The following is a 17,498-nucleotide window of genomic DNA, read 5'->3' as shown; positions in this document are numbered from 1 at the left end:
TTCATTCCAAGCTCTGCAATACATGTCTAAATGCCAGGGTACTTAAACCTAGGCGGTGGATATAAGTATAAACACTGGGTACTACAATTCTATACTGCTTCACCTCGTGTTTCATTGGTGTAAGTGAAGATTCCAAACTGTCGAGTCGATTATAAATTTTCTTTATCCACTGCGCCTTGTGTGCTCTGAGGAATAAACAGTTGGTCACCGAATGATTTATAAGAAGTAAACACCTGGGCTTCTATACAGATAAATACAGTTTGTAGAAAAACTGAGTGGCTATTATTGGCTATTAAATGGCAATGTCATATTGTATGTACAAACTGTACCAGCCATGTACTGTCCATTTTGTATGTAGTTTGTTTGAATTATACTGTGTAAATGGAAAACCCATTAACCATACTTGTATACCATTTTCTATTCCACCTAAGACCATTCCTATACCATCCTCCATACTCCAATCAGTCATCACACTCAATACAGTCAAGCAGACATTAGTTAAGGTTTCCTAGCCTACTAATAGTGGATGATTGCTAGTTGTTATCAGTGTTGGGGGTATAGCTCAGTGGTAGAGCATTTGACTGCAGATCAAGAGGTCCCTAGTTCAAATCTGAGTGCCCCCTGGATGTTTTTTTTTTTGTTTTTTTTTTTAGATGTGACATGTTAGTACTAGCAAGAGTTTATAATAAGAGGAGAGTATCGAACTTTGCTATACCCAGTGAAAAATGAGCCCGTAAAGTCCTATGGCCTCGATCAAATGCCATGCTACCAACTGTTGATTGCTGACTAATTACTTGCGCCGCGTGAAACTGAGATACCGGGCGTGCTCCTTTTACGCACGCCCATAATCTTGTGTACAAAATGGCACGTGGTGGTGGACGAGGTCGAGGAAGAGGTACCGGGAAAGGCAGGAAAGCTCACGACAAAGAGCAGCAGCAGTCACGAACAGCTTCACCAGCAAAAAAACGACGAAGGCTTACAAAAACTCAGGGTACCGAGTCGAGTGACGGGAATGGGGCAGCTGGTTGTTCTAAACAGCGCGCAGCGAAGAAGACGAAGACAGTAACACCAATGCATGACAAACAAACTGTTGTCGAAAGGAAGAAGACCAAGAAGAGCAAAACAAAGGCGATGAAAAAATCTGACAGAGATAGCTTGTTGCAATCACTACAGAAAATCGATGACAAGATTCTACGCTGTGAAATTGTTGCCAAGTTAAAAGCAACTTTTGAAGGTAATATGTTGTTGATAGAGTTTACAGAAGTTGTGTGCTCAACCGAACAGCCGCTGCACGGTTTGATGATTCATCACCAACGTTACTTTGCAGCAATGTATGTCTCCAGCAAGAAACAACAGGATGCTTACTTACAATTCCAAATTGACTTGTTTAAATATTGCAGCGTTTTTCTTCTCAGTGAAGAGCATTCTTTACAAGATATTGATTATCATGAATTGTCGGGACATGAAGTAAGTGCACTTAGAAACACGTGGTTGGGGTTTGCAAAAGCTAATGGTGTTCCTGTTCCACGCTGTAACAAAGTTATGATGACCATATCATCTACAGTCTATCATTTTTTACTGGATCATGTTGCTCGGTTTCAGCAGAAGTTTCTGCAGCCTGAAACCATTACAATAGAAGCAGATGATGATGGCGTTTATTACCGCTTTGGGGGAGCAACACTTTGTAGCATGCTACATGGTTTGTATAAAGATATCAAGCACTGCTCAGATAACTGCAAAGATAGTCTTTCTCAGAAGATCACTATTTTGCAAGCCATGAACGTTAAGGATAAATCTTGCATTCCTGGGTACTTACAGTATTGTGACAGAGGATTTATGTATTTTCCTGACCCAGTCTTCATACTGTACCTCCGTGAAGTTGATAGTATTCTAAAAGAAGTGGTCAACTTGAAGGGGCTAAATGAACATGGAGATGAATTGATCAAGGTAAATTGTACTACATTCAAGCATACTAAGGAAAGCCACCACATGAATACACAACAATGTTATATGTTGTTTTTTTAACACAGGTTGCTCATGACACTATCAAAGCTGACTGTAACATTGAACAATCATTCAAAAATGTGTTATCACAGAAGATACCAAATCTTGATGTCCTCAGTGAAGGAACCGTTGAGGGCGTCTGTGAAGAATTTACAAGGAAACTATGCAATACCAGAATCCAGGAGTTCATCTCATCTACCAAACAACAATTAGCTACTAAGAAGGGACTAGCGTCAACTGTAGATGTCAACCTGAGGAACACCTTATTAACTCAGCATACAAAATTAAGCACTAAATTAGGTACTTAAATTCTTGATTATGTTTAATACATACATTAGTAAGAAACACTTGTTATTGTTGTTGTTCTTTCTTTCCATACTTGTGTTTTATTAATGGTAGTTCCAATGTGCCAATAGATTGGTCCCTATAACCTTTTCCTGCCTGATGACTGGTAGTACACTGTTTTACCAAATGGGAACACCTCGACGTTACATAATTAACTGCATCCAACTTCCCTCCAGCACTATATTTATACTGGCTGAATAGACTCTCAACAGCAGAACCAGATATACGGAGTGGGGAGATGAAATACGTTGGATATGTCTCTAAGAACCATTTCACAAAAGCATTAAAACTGTAAACATCTATCCGTAAAAGGTCCCACGCTACATAAACAAAAGAAACATAATTAACAACAGTGTACACAATGCCACCCTATTCGCATACTTTGCCAAGATAGAAACTCCTTCTGTGTGTTGCTGGTATGTGGAAACTGTGGATCTGTTGATGTAAGTATACACATTCATGTTGTAGTTTGACATACTGTAGATCACATACCATGCTCTAGGAGATCAGTGAGCCACCCAGAAAAATAGTGGTAACCTTTATTAATGTTCTTTATGACATCACAGTTTAGGTTTTGGACCCTTTCATGGCTAAGAAAGCCACACTCGAATAAATGATGACAAGCTTCCAAGTATTTAAGTGTTTCTGAAGTTTTCGCTGATTCCTCTGGTGTAGTGTTGTCTTGATGTATATACCAATGCAGCTCTCCCAACACTTGTTCTTGCTAATAAAATACCACTGTACATTCTACAATCAAAAAATAACACCATAACTTACCTGCATTATCTTCGCTGGTAGCACATTCAATTTTGTCCATGCATCTCGAAGACAATGTGTTTCCTTCAGCCTTGGTACCATCCTTGCACAGTTGAGTTGAGCTCGGCCAATTTCTTGTTTATATAAGTCATCAATAGTATCCCATCCAAACTTAGGTTTACCGACACGTTGAAAATGTTTTGTGCCACTTGTCTTTGAAGAGAACAAGGCATTAATCATGTTCTTCAGCTAAAAAATATCAAATAATTATTACCATTAGGCAATACAATAGCTTACCTGATGTGATGGACAGATCAGCCAAAATATTCGGTGTGGCGGGTTCCATGGGTTCACCATCCATGGCTCTACTTTAAAGATGTCGTCTTCACCTTCTGTTACTGAGTACACTCCAGCATGTCCATGGTTTCTTTTGATGACTGAAACATTTGGAGATGCACCATCACAAACTAATAAACTAGTTTTAAGTTCGTGAAATTGGAACAGGTAGATTGTCTCCATGACGCATGCCATAACAAATTTGTTGTCCACTGTTGATGGGCTAGTGAAATAGGGCCCAACAATGTCAAATTCACTAGTCAGGTCACGCCAAAGAAATTGTAAAATGTAGGATGTTTGCTGCACAGCTTCAGGTTCCTTCAGCAGTCCATAAATATCATTAAGGGAAGGCAACTGTTTGTGGGTCATTGCAAGACCCATCAACTGGTGACTGCGGGAATTCCACATCAGCTGGCATGCTACCTTTACTTCGTCAAATATAAGCGCACCATCTGATCTCGGTTCTTGTCTACCAGTTTCTCTGCATTGCTCTTTAAAAAGGACATAACGGGCAACTTGAGTTTCAATACACTCACTCCTTGCTCCTGGCTCATGCATGAATGCTCCAGTATAAGCCTGCAATGTGGCCTTTGATGGCAGTTGCAAGATCCCAAATCCTTTCAGTGCATCATAAGCTGCACTGCTTCTGGTATATACTGCCAAGGCTACAAAATAACAAAAAATTTTTTTGTAAATTTGAGTTTATCAAACTCCTAATTTCTGCCACCAACCTTCCTTGCATGCATAATTTATTATTTATTTACTGCATACAAGAACAGTCTATATAATCTATTGAATCCTGCAGTGGCTTACCAATTCTGATGGTAATCATACTCTATCTGTTGCCGCGAGCACCCGTAGCTGAAGAAAAAACAGAGCAGAATAATTAACAGTGCAACAGAATAATATAAAAATTACCATTCTTGAATTGGTCACGCAGAAACTGCTGTTGCTGACGTTTACTATCTGTATACCAGATCTCCTTCATAAGGTCACCCACACCATGCTCACTCCCTTCAAGAAAAATCTCATCTAAATCACCATTACCAATCCTTTCTACAAGAGTACACATCTCTTCATGTTGTTCATCATTCAATGTTACATCAGATTCATTGTACTTTTCCAACTTCCTTATCATGTTTGATCTCTCACTTTGTGCATTTGACTTTCTCCTTTGTTGACTAGCAGGAGACATGTAGGATAGTCTGGCACATGATGACGACGACTGTCTTTTCAGCTTTCTACTGGGGCTCTCTTGTAAGGTGCGATGCCTTTGACAATTTAAATCAGTCACAAGTCTCTTACAGGCAGAGCACTGCACCTCACTAGAGCTTTTCTCATCGCTGGTAGCATTACTAGCCAATTTAAACCACAATTTGCAATTGAATGAGTCAACATGGGCAAATGGCTCCTTGGTTTGTCTAACGCTTAAAATATCAAAGCGCATTGCTCCATAGTAATGTTGCTTGTAGTGCAGTGGATCTATACCAGGACAAAACTTGTAACAAGGATCTCTACAAAATTTCTCACACAGTTCTTGGACATCGAAAACTGATTGAAATACACCAGATTCCCATTTCTTCATCAGTACATGCACCTCATATTCAAAACCTGTAATTGTCACTTGGATTCGTGATGTATAGCCAAACGGTGGATGAAGCATCACAGTACGCTGTGTTATCACTAAGATAGAATTACCTGAAATATCCTGGACTGGTGAAAAGCACAGTTCTGGAAACCTATCAACTCCCAACTCACAAACTTCATGGTGAAATGATTCAATTTTTGCTTTATCGATAATATTGCACCTTGGCAAACCCAGCTCCACGTTGTTACTGTCAGTTTCTTCACTTATACCTTCATCGCCGACTTCTATTCTAACGGTACGCTCTGACCCACCACTGCTACACATACCATGACGATGGTCATCAATTAGAACTTCATCGTCAGTCGTTTCTTCACCTTGACGAGCAAAGGACACTCGTCTCGAAGGAGTTTCATCCATCCTGAAACTTAAAGCGGACACATGCGGACATTCTCAAAGCCGCCCAAAACGTGTTAACTCTCAGCAATCAACAACTGGTGAGTTTACGCAAAATTACTGTGATATCCGGAATACTTTACGGGCTCATTTTTCACTGGGTATAACGAAGTTCGATACTCTCCTCTTATTATAAACTCTTGGTACTAGTGTATGACATTTTTGGTTGCGCTATCATGATAATACATACAAAATGATATGAATTGATATTCAGTAACTTTCATTTCACTGATATGTTTAGAACTCCTGTCTGAACTACATACAGGGTGTAGTGTGTCAAAATGTGTGTAAAATTCCAGAACAACAAATAAATGCTTGACCAGATCTTTGACAATTGCTGCTCCCCTAAGAATTTTTAGGGAAATGCTTCTGATATGAATTACAGTGTACTACAAAAGCTGGTAGTGAAGCCAACTCTTTGAGGATTATGTAATAGTTATACCACAGCTTCGAGGGATTTGCTGATACATATATATATATATACACGTACTTGAGGGCCGCAGGCCCAAGGGCTATCCCTAGCAGTTGTGGTATAAGTGATATATACATGTATCACTCGGGGTACATGCACTCACCTAATACGTAGGTGCAAGAACTAACAAGCACTCACTCCGTTTGATTTATACACTAGTCTGTTTCAATATCTGGTGATCAATCTTAGCATGGGCCAGTAGCCTTCAGAACATTATTTATACGTACTTCATTATGCTTCAGCACACAGTGTTCACAAACTTACAATTAATTGTGGGATCTGCATTCGTAAGTTATGGTACTGCCCAAGCGCAACATCGCACTCGCTTGCACACGCAACTTTGCTTGAGATTTTAAACATCGCTAATTAAGGGGCATGGCAACTGTTTCGCTTGGGCAACTGTTTCGTTCACAAGAATTGCAAGCAAAACAGTTGCCACGCCCCTTCATTAGCAATTTTTGAAATCTCAAGCAAAGTTGTGTGTGCAAGTGAGTGCAATGTTGCGCTTGGGCTGTACCGTATGACTGTTACCAAGAGTAAATAATGGAAGAGAGAGTATCCAACTTCCATATACTACATCAAAAATGAGCACACCAAGTAGAGAAGCCATCCTGTAGTGCTTTCAAAGAAAGCGTTGAATGTAGTAATAAACACCTTCTAGCTCAGACTGTTTGAAGTGCCCAGGCATGATTTGAAGTCAAACAGTCTGAGCTAGAAGGTATTTATTACTTCATTCAACAGTTACTTTGATAGCACAACAGGATGGCTTCTCTACTTGACATGCTCATTTTTGATGCAGTATATGGCAGTTGGATACTCTCTCTTCCATTATTTACTCTTGCTGTTATTAAGTGCCTGTAGTTTATTATCACTATACAAATTGATCTTTCTGTTATTTTGCTGTAGTATTGAAGTTTCAGCTTCTAGGGATAAAACTTTTCCTATGGCTATCTAGGAATTGAAAGATGCACTCATCCGCAAATAAAGTTTCGGTTTGAGTAGAAGAAGTATTGTAATTGACCTGAAAGACATAATCAAGTACATGTTCAGATATATTGTATAGAAAATTATTGATATACATTATAGCTCAGTGGTAGAGCATTTGACTGCAGATCAAGAGGTCCCTAGTTCAAATCTGGTAGATTTTGTTTTTGTTTATTTGTTTCGTTTTCTTCTTTTTTGTTATGCATATGCTTGTTTTAGCATCCTTAGTAACTGTGTTGAAACATGTATTGAGCCCTTGAACACATTTACATATGAGTGCACATATGTGCTTAAGATTCCCGTACATTTTTACTCTACTTTCTTGTGCAAAAATCTTCTTTTAAAGATGAACATTCCTTCTTAGGCATGTGAATAATATTCTTACAAAGTAAAACAACGTACATGTAGTGTGTGTAGTATGCAGTAAAATTTTGTGGTGATGTTGTTAGGTTGACGGACTTCTAATTTTACAAATACTTGCAGACTTTATAAGTGCCAGCTAGGCACACTTAGCCAGTGCTTTTGAAACCTTGTTTGAGATTGTAATTCATTCACTACTGTATCTAGTTCCATCCATGATCACCACATATACAATTGTAGCAGTTGTAGTGGTTTCCACTGGAGCATTCACACATCGTAAATTAAAACTCTGTTACTTGAATGTACCCACCATAGATTTTGTTAGGTTGTATGACTTGTATCTATGTACAATGCCAGATACGGAAAATTTATATCCTTGCTGCGTACAAGAATGTATCTGCATATTTGTTGAACACTTGTCTTCACCATCCAGGTAGTAAAGTCTTCAAGTGTTCTTGGCCTACTGTGTACTAATAATGAATAATTGTTAGTTGTTATTGGTGTTGGGGGTATAGCTCAGTGGTAGAGCATTTGACTGCAGATCAAGAGGTCCCTAGTTCAAATCTGGTTGCCCTCTGGATGTTTTTTGTTTTTGTTTTGCTTGTTTTTTTTGTTTTTTTGTTTTTTTTAGATGTGACATGTTAGTACTAATGTATGACATTTTTGGTTGCGCTATCATGATAATATTATACAAAATGATATTCAGTAACTTTCATTTCACTGATATGTTTAGAACTCCTGTCTGAGCTACATACAGGGTGTGGTGTGTCAAAACGTATGTAAGATTCCAGAACAACAAATAAATGCTTGGCCAGATCTTTGACAGTTACTGCTCCCCTAAGAATTTTTAGGGAAATGTTTCTGATATGAATTACAGTGTATTACTAAAGCTGGTAGTGAAGCCAACTCTTTGAGGATTTTGTAATAGTTATACCATAGCTGCAGGGGATTTGCTGATATGTATATTTATGCTTGAGGGCTACAGGCTCAAGGGCTATCCTGAGCAGTTGTGATATAAGTGATATATACATGTATCACTTGGGGTACATGCACTCACCTAATACGTAGGTGCAAGAACTAACAAGCACTCACTCCGTTTGATTTATACACTAGTCTGTTTCAGTATCTAATGATCAATCTTAGCATGCAGGGCTAGAACATTATTTATACTTCATAATGCTTCAGCACACAGTGTTTGCAAGCTTACAATTGTGGGTTCTACTTTCGTAAGTTATGATTGTTTGATTAAGTGCCTGTAGTTTATTTTCCATATTGTCACGATCTTTCTGTTATTTGCTGTGGCTTCGAAGTTCTCGGCTTGTAGGGATAAAACTTTTCACATGACTATCTAAGTAGATTTAAAAATGGAATTTGAAAGATGCACGAACGCATAGGGTTCTTGTAGATCCGGTTCCATATATGAGATAAATGTTTGTTGTTATCAGTGTTGGGGGTATAGCTCAGTGGTAGAGCATTTGACTGCAGATCAAGAGGTCCCTAGTTCAAATCTGGGTGCCCCCTGGATATGCACTTTTTACTATAATTTTTGTTTCTGTTTTGTGTGCAGAGTTAATTTGCTTTGCTTGCTGCAACAAAGCTATGCAGAAGTATTGAGTACTTTTTAAATGATGTGTAACATACATACTGTATCAAATAACCATTCAAGTCATGTTGCCATTATGACATCTCAGTGTTAGCCCTTAAACCCACATAATCCAGAAAACTGGATCTAATATGCGTGTCTTAGACAAAGCATTGTGAGTTTCGAAGCATAGTTCCTATTGCTATGCAATATTTTTTCCTCATGATGTAATCATACAGTACGATAGTAACTGTATAGTAGGGACCACAAAGGAGTAGGCGTTGCCCACGGAATAATATCACCCAAAAAACAGCCTCAATTTTCCCTGATGACGATGAGGCAGTGTTGGTTAGGTAAAACTAAGCCCAAAAAAGCTTTCAGATCGACCCAAAATGCTTTCAACAAGTTTTTACAGAATTTTAAAAATAATTTATTTAATGGAATTTTCTACTGACTGAGTAAGTAACTGACTGATGCCTTCAGACAGGTGTAACTCGATAACGGCTAAGGCTACGGGCTTGATTTTTTCACTGTTCGACGTCGCTTCGGCCCGATAGGTGCCTTTTGGCATACCGTAGTACGTACAATGCATTCTTCATGGATTTACCAGTGTCCTCCTTTGTGTCCCATTCATCTTTGCTGACAGTGAAAAGTGTCGATTTGGTGGTAGCACATGATGGCTTCCCTTCGTAACGGAAATCGTCCATATTTTTTGTAGTGGCTATTTTGATTACAGAGGAGCTTTTCGAACAATTCTTGATTTGTACTGCTGTGTAACGGATTGAACATAGCAGACAACGAAGCGTAATGGATACTTCACTTTTCAGACGATAACTCGGACAATAACTAATATAACTAGGGCGTGCAGCATCATTTCTTTTGTTGTGCATGGATTTCAGAGGTACTGTTCTTGATCCGAAATGCTGAGTAACGGGTTTTATCTGTGTACGTGTAAGGATTATATCGGTAATTAGGATTTTACCCTATCAGTAAACTCTCAACCCTAGACTTGCCATGTAAGCAGCCTTCCAGCAAAGAAACATGCAAACCTTTACATACCTTTTATAAAATGATCCACCACAACTCAATGGTGATTGCTCCTATCAACTCGAATCATACTTTGGTTGCTTCTCCATTAAATTCTCCATCAGGCCATATATGACTCAAGTAATTGAACCCACAATCAAAACTAAACATGTGGCAAGAAGATCAATTTGCGGAATTGTGAATCATCATCCTTCAATGCTTCATAACAAATACACAAGTCTTTGTAGTTACTGTGTTCATTTAACACTTCTCCAAGTAGCCCAGTGAACAGACTTTCAACCAATGTTTAGTTTTAGGCTGTAGGAGTCAAGTTACCCCATTTAAAGCTGTCATGTATGTTTTTAATGTGTAAATACGCATTCCCCAAACGTTTTATGTAGGTTTAAAGTACAAACAGTTTGGTAAGGGAGTCATTTTTCCTGGACCTGTTGTGCACTGAAACTGGCATATCGCTCTTGTGCTGTTATGTACATTTACAAATTTTGCCCAAGCTGGCATATCAAAATGTGTGTATGAGTTTGCTCAAGATTCCTTCCAGCCACTCCATTAGCACGCATGTTGCTTTATACAAATTCTTACGTAAATGCTATTATCACCTGAGAGGTTGAGACAATTAAGTGCTTGTTTGGCTGTAAACTGATTCTTCTCCCAAAGTAGGGATGTTTCACTGATACAAATTACAATGTAATGTAAAAGGCTGGTAATGAAGGTGCAAACTTAGCCCCGCAGGCCCAAGGGCTAAAGTGTATCAGTGAATCCCTGCAGTTGTACTTAGTATAAATGATAGAGGTGTGCAATTATCTAGATATATCTAAGTATCACAAGACTTATCGAGATAAGGATGATAGGTTTATTAATCTAAATAATAGTAAACTTCTGTAAACTATTTGTATACCTGATGGTGTATAGGCACCTTCTGGGGGCTCCAACTCTCCCACCACTTGAGAACAGTGTTAAGACTAACATTTTTCACTTTTTTATAGTCTTCAAATTGCAATTTGCTCACTTTACTGGTTACAATATTGGCAGTTTACTAAAATAGATAATTGTTTCAGTTATCAAGATATGTTAGATAATCGAGATACGTTCAAAGGAAATAACTTTTATTGAGATATGTCTAAATTAGTCATCGCACACTTCTAATTACATACAGTGTATATCAGTCAGGGTGCACTCACCTAATACTCAGGCACAAAGAACTATTAACAAACACTCACTCTGTTTGATTTATATACTAGTACCGTATCTGATGATCAATCTTAGCATGGGCTAGTAGCCTTCAGAACATTATTCATACTTCAGCACACTGTGTTTGCAAACTTATGATTGTGGCATCTGCATTTGTAAGTTATGAATGTGATTAAGCATCTCTAGTTTTTTTCCATGTTGTCACTGTACAAATCGATCGATCTTTTTGTTATTTTGCCGTAGCTTTGAATTTCTCTGTTTCTAGGGATAAAACTTTTCCTATGGCTATCTACGTAGATTTTTTTTAAAGAAGGAATTTGTGAGATGCACAAAGATGTAGAGTTCTTGTAGATCTGGTTACATGTATGAGATAATTGTTAGTTTTTATCAGTGTTTGGGGGTATAACTCAGTGGTAGAGCATTTGACTGCAGTTCAAGAGGTCCCTAGTTCAAATCTGGGTGCCCCCTATATTTTGTTTTGTTTTTGTCTTTTTGTTAGTTGCCTGTACATATTTGTATGCTTGTTTTAGCATCCTTAGTAGCTTTGTTGAAGCATGCATTGAGCCTTTGAACACATACTGTATGTATGTATGTACCGTATATGACCGTATAGAAGCCCGGGCGTTTATTTCCTATAAGTCATTGTTGACCCGCCGTTTAAATGAGACCGGCGTTAATTTGGACCCGGGAATTTATTTCTTACTAGCCACTCGTTGAGAATGACAGGTGCCAGTACAAGTACCTATGAAATACAAAATCCATAGCCCATCACGTACATAAACCCATTTGGACTCCTCTGCTGGGTGAAACATTGGAAGTCGGGCAGAAAGATGACAATGACCACAATAAATACGCTATGGCCATCACCAGAAGAGAAGGCATAGTCGAACAAGACAAGACATCATAAGACTGGTGACGAGACATCACTGTAAAGTTAGCAGCTGACACGAGTTTAGAAACCCTTTCAGTGCATATCATTAGCACCCGGCGTTTAAATGAGCCCCGGCGTTTATTATGACAGTCCCCTAGCTGTACCCGGCGTATATTTGAGCCCGGCTTTAATACGGTCATATACGGTATGTGCTTAAGATTCCTGTCCATTAATGTTCCTTTTGTACTCTCTTTTCTTGTTCAAAATCTCCATGTTAAAGATGAACTTTCCTTTTTAGGAATGTGAATAATATTCTTACAAAGTAAAGCAACATACTGTACATAGTGTGCAGTAAAATTTTATGGTTAGGTTGATGGTCTTCTAATTTTACGAACACTTGCAGACTTTTATAAGTGCTAGCTAGGCACACTTAGCCAGTGCTTTGAAACCTTGTTTTAGAGCATTACGGTATATAGTTCTATCCATGATCACAATTGTAGCAATTGTAGTGGTTTCCACTGGAGCATTCACACATCATAAAAATTAAAAATCTGTTACTTGAATGCACCCACCATAGATTTTGTTATCTTATTCTGTGGTTGTATGACTTGTATCTATGATGTCAGATGCAGAAAATTTATATCCTTGCTGCGTACAAGAATAGGTATGGGCAGTTCTGTTGTGTTGGACGTATAATTCATACAACAAATTGACCTGTAGACAGTTACAGAAAGGATATTATATTTTTACACAATGGGGCTTCAAGGCAAAAGCTTGACCTAGAGTACATATTGATTCAGTTAGTTTTAATTTTTGTAATACAGGGGAGGGGTTAGGGTTGATGAACAGCAGTAATGGACGTACACAGAAAAATATGAAATTGCCGAATAGCAAACTTAAATGTTAAACACTGTGACTGCAGATATATGTTAAAGCCAATGCATAGTAGTAGTATTTTAATTAGTGCATAAACGAATGTACTGCATTCGTTCAATGGTTCGAAGGGTGCATCATTCAAATTACGTAAGCGAAGTTTGAATTTTGTGCATGCGCAACCTGGTCATAGTAGCGAGCAAAAGACCTTATGACTCCAAGTGCTCATCATGCCATGAATAATTTTGCCGTGGACAGTTATGCTTAGAGAGTAAAGGAAGGTGATTGTATTAGGTGTCTGACAAATTAATTAGTTTGCACCACAAGTGGCCACGCCCACAACTGATCACGAAGTGCAGTTGGGACAAGCTATAGAGGAAGAATATTGAATTGTGTACTACTGTAAGGTCTTATAGTAGCAGCTACGTCTTGTTTTGGGACGGATGGACGGATGTAAAATCTGTGTTAGACGTACAGTACACGTGAGATATACGTAATTGTAATTCTAAGCATAGTCAGATGTAGCATGTACTTGTAATTATAAACATATTACAAATTATACATAATGCAACTATTTTTGTCTTACAAGCACCAACTATTCTCAATTACCGTCAATATTTAGTGGACTAATGTTGTGCAGACCATTATCTGCTAGTCTAGGCCATTTTACCATCCAGATTTCCAGCTTTGGCCATTTTCAAACCTGTTTATCTGTTTACTTTAATATCACCATCTTCTGACTGGTTGTCTATCAAGGGAACTCAACTGATTACTTCCCTTCTGATTTGGTGCCTGACATCTTCGAATGGAACAGTAGCAACGTTGAAAACCTGTTTGAAAAATACTTAAACCTTATCTGCCCCAAACATTTGAAGTGCAACAAACTCTATGTGCTGTATGTAGCAAAGCCATCACCACCTTTAAGATAGTGTCCATATAGAAAACCTTATTGCAGTTGATTTTGGAGAACTTGACAAAGTTTACACAGTCCTAGTGGTGAATACTTCAATGTGTTAGTAATGTGATTGTTCAGATCAAAACATTTCTTCACATTGTCTTGTTCTCTGTCACTCTAACCCCATCAACCATACACGTTCATGAGATGTCACATTTCATGAGGTGTCGTAAAAAGGCTCAGTCTAATGAATTGAGAATTCATGTTCAATAGAAAGAGAAATATTTTCAAGTTACTATGTATATCTCTTGAACACAGTTATGATTTTAAGAGGTATGAAGTTTGTTTTCAGACTGGTAAACTACATGACAGCAATTATACTGTGCTATATCTGCTCTAGATCACTTGAAATCAGCAATGTAATAAAAGTGATATCTTGCTGATCCAAGCTTTAATAAAAATGCATGTACATTGGGTGATGCTTGTAATACTGTATATCTTTATGTTGTGAAGTTGATGAGAAACAACCTTGCAAAATGGATTTGTTATAGCCTTTAATGACTCTAATTTAAGTACCTGTACAGACATGTGGAACCAAAAAATTCTTTTCCCTCTTTAGCTCATTAAAATTCCCTTTGCTTTCTGCTATGTTATATTTTTAACAGACACGAAGAGCTGCGATCTTTCAATTAAGGGTGGACAATATGCCTAATGGGAAGCTAAAAGTAAATTTCAAAAAATGTTGTATAGTATTACAGAGATTTTGTTAAAAGATGCAATATTTTGTGACGGACATATAGTAACAATGACATTCCAACTTTGCAAGCCATAAAACATATACTTGAGTAGGTGATTAAATTTTTGGTGATGGAACTCCTTAACTATTGTACAACTGATCTACACACACTGTAATGGTAATAAAAAAATTGTTATTCCTGACTGTGGGAGGAATATGTTCTAAAATAGCACAAAGTGGCAGTAAAGTGTGATATTGCTGTTGACCATATTTGGTTATATAGGGAACATCATGTATCTATTTTCAAAATGGCACGGTAGGATTTACTCTAAATACACTTTTAATTTTGAGGTCTTGGTTGACATTTTCATGGAATTCCCCTTGTGCTCCGCTGAAACACTTTTCTTCACCATCCAGGTAGTAAAGTCTTCAAGTGTTCCTGGCCTACTGTGTACTAATAGTGGATAATAGTTAGTTGTTATCAGTGTTGGGGGTATAGCTCAGTGGTAGAGCATTTGACTGCAGATCAAGAGGTCCCTAGTTCAAATCTGGGTGCCCCCTGGGTATGCATTTTTTAAATTTAATGTTTTTTCACGTTTTGTGTGCAGAGTTACGTAATTTGCTTTGTTTGTTACAACAAAGCTATACTGAAGCATTGAGTACTTTTTAATTGATGTGTAACATACGTACTGTATCAAATAACCATTCGGTCATGTTGCCATTATGACATCTCAGTGTTAGCCCTTAAAACTGCATAATCCAGAAAACTGGACCTAATATGCATGTCTTAGACAAAGCGCTGTAACTTTTGAAGTATAGTTCCTATTGCTACACAATTTACACTATTCTACTCATGATGTAATAAGGATTAAAATAGTAACTAAGGTTTTACTTCAACACTAAACTCTCAGCCAAAAACTTACTGTGTAAGCACCTTCCAGCAAATAAAACATGCAAACCGTTTACACATCTTTATAAAATGATCTACAACTTGATGGCGGTTGCTCCTACCAACTTTTAGACAAATTTTGCTTGCTTCTCCATTAAATTCTCCATCAGGCCATATACGTATGACTCATGTGATTAAACCCACAATCAAAACTAACATGTGGCAAGAAGATCGATTTGCGGAATTGCGTATAATCCTTCAATGCTTCATAACAAGTACATATGTCTTTGTACTGTAGTTACAGTGTTCATTTAAACTTCTCCAAGTAGCCCAGTGAACAGACTTTCAACCAATTTAGTTTTAGGCTGTAGGAGTTAAGTTACCTTATTAAAAGCTGTAAATACAAATTCCCCAAAAGTTCTGTGTGGGTTTAAGGGTTAACGTACAAACAGTTTGGTTATGGAATCATTTTTTCCTGGACCTGTTGTGCACTGAAACTGGCATATCGCTCTTGTGCTGTTATGTCTATAATTCTTGTCCATGTGTATGAGTGTGCTCAAGATTCCTTCCAGCCACTCCATTAGCAGCATGTTGCTTTATGCAAAGTCTTACCATTATCACCTTGGGAGGTTGAGACAATTAAGTGCTTGTTTGGTTGTAAACTGATTCTTCTCCCAAAGTAGGGATGTTTCACTGATACAAATTACAATGTAATGTAAAAGGCTGGTAATGAAGGTGCAAACTCTTTTAGTTGTTATATGAGATAATTGTTAGTTGTTATCAGTGTTGGGGTATAGTGCAGTGATAGAGCATTTGACTGCAGATCAAGAGGTGCCTAGTTCAAATCTGGGTGCCCCCGGGATGATTTTTTCTGTATTGTTTTATATGTTTCTTTCGTATACGTGTGTACAGTTCAATTGGTTTGTTTGTTTTTTTGCAACAGTAATATTAATGCTGTGCTAAAGTATGTAGTGTATGCATACGTACCTTTCTGACAACACACATATGTATCAAATTATTGCCTCAAATTATGGCTAGTCTCATATAAAAAGCCTGGTCCCATTTAGTAGCCGGGGGTATACAGCATCATAACAAAAATAAATGCTGAGTCGCAAATAAATGTCTAGTGCAGCCATTATTTTTAACAATTCCGGGTGGTGTTATAGACGATGAAGTGAAGAACATTTTATAGATTTCCTTTTAAGCTTAAATCTGTGAAATATGCTGCATCAAGGAGAGTCCAAGAGAGTACAACACCAAGGTGTGAAGTCGACTCGTGAATTCTGATGAGGTATATAAACACCAGTCTCGTTTATAGCCCAGGTAAAAAAATGCTTGAAAGAAATAAACTCATGGGCCATAATACAGTGTATCAACATGATGATAGTTGAGTGTGTAGTGTTATACTATTTAACAGTGTCTGGTGTATCTCTAAGCTTATTCACTTCCCACACAGCAATTCAATAATTATTGGAAGTGGTGGATTGGATGTAGGCAATTTCTCCCTCTACACAGTTTGCACTCATCTAGAATTATAGCATGTCAAAAGTTGTGTGTGCATGTGTGCTTAAGATTCCAATCCATTCCGTTGTTTAACATCAAATTTTACTGAAGATATATAGTACCAGTAAAGTGGCTGTGAAGTGGGCACATGTACATAGTGCATGTGCCCACTTCACAAACACTTTTATTTTTCAAATGTGGCTTATCCTGTTTCCCATGGCCCCTTCAATTGAATCTCCACATCATCCAGGAGTGAAGTCTTGTTTCTGGCTTACTATGTACTATAATTGCTAGTTGTTATCAGTGTTGGGGGGTATAGCTTAGTCGTAGAGCATTTGACTGCAGATCAAGAGGTCCCTAGTTCAAATCTAGGTGCCCCCTGGTTTTATGTTGTTTTTTCTCCTCTTTGTGTCACATACTGGCGATTGTGTTTTAAATCTTTTCCCGTAGCTGTGTATTATACTGCAATGAACTGTGGTGTGTCCCATATAAATGCCAGGTCCTGTTTAGTTGCTAATGATATGGAGCGTTTTGACAGAAATACATACCAGGTATCAAATTGGCACCTAGTGTAGACTATTCTGTACTGTGGAGAATAGTACCAAAGTAAAAAGCA

General features: G+C 37.9%; 6 non-coding genes across 6 annotated transcripts; all 6 read left to right on the top strand.

The window, feature by feature from the left end:
- Positions 1 to 551: 551 nt before the first annotated feature.
- Positions 552 to 623, top strand: Trnac-gca (transfer RNA cysteine (anticodon GCA)). The gene has a single exon. It is a non-coding gene; the product is annotated as a tRNA-Cys (tRNA).
- Positions 624 to 7,803: 7,180 nt separating this feature from the next.
- Trnac-gca (transfer RNA cysteine (anticodon GCA)) lies at positions 7,804 to 7,875 on the top strand. Its single transcript has one exon. It is a non-coding gene; the product is annotated as a tRNA-Cys (tRNA).
- Positions 7,876 to 8,747: 872 nt separating this feature from the next.
- On the top strand, positions 8,748 to 8,819 carry Trnac-gca (transfer RNA cysteine (anticodon GCA)). Its single transcript has one exon. It is a non-coding gene; the product is annotated as a tRNA-Cys (tRNA).
- Positions 8,820 to 11,511: 2,692 nt separating this feature from the next.
- Positions 11,512 to 11,583, top strand: Trnac-gca (transfer RNA cysteine (anticodon GCA)). Its single transcript has one exon. It is a non-coding gene; the product is annotated as a tRNA-Cys (tRNA).
- A 3,396-nt stretch (positions 11,584 to 14,979) lies between these two features.
- On the top strand, positions 14,980 to 15,051 carry Trnac-gca (transfer RNA cysteine (anticodon GCA)). The gene has a single exon. It is a non-coding gene; the product is annotated as a tRNA-Cys (tRNA).
- Positions 15,052 to 17,191: 2,140 nt separating this feature from the next.
- Trnac-gca (transfer RNA cysteine (anticodon GCA)) lies at positions 17,192 to 17,263 on the top strand. The gene has a single exon. It is a non-coding gene; the product is annotated as a tRNA-Cys (tRNA).
- The last annotated feature ends 235 nt before the right edge of the window (positions 17,264 to 17,498 follow it).

The sequence above is a fragment of the Dysidea avara genome, chromosome 5, assembly GCF_963678975.1.
Source record: "Dysidea avara chromosome 5, odDysAvar1.4, whole genome shotgun sequence".
Taxonomy (NCBI): domain Eukaryota; kingdom Metazoa; phylum Porifera; class Demospongiae; order Dictyoceratida; family Dysideidae; genus Dysidea; species Dysidea avara.
This window is presented reverse-complemented; position numbering and strand designations above follow the sequence as displayed.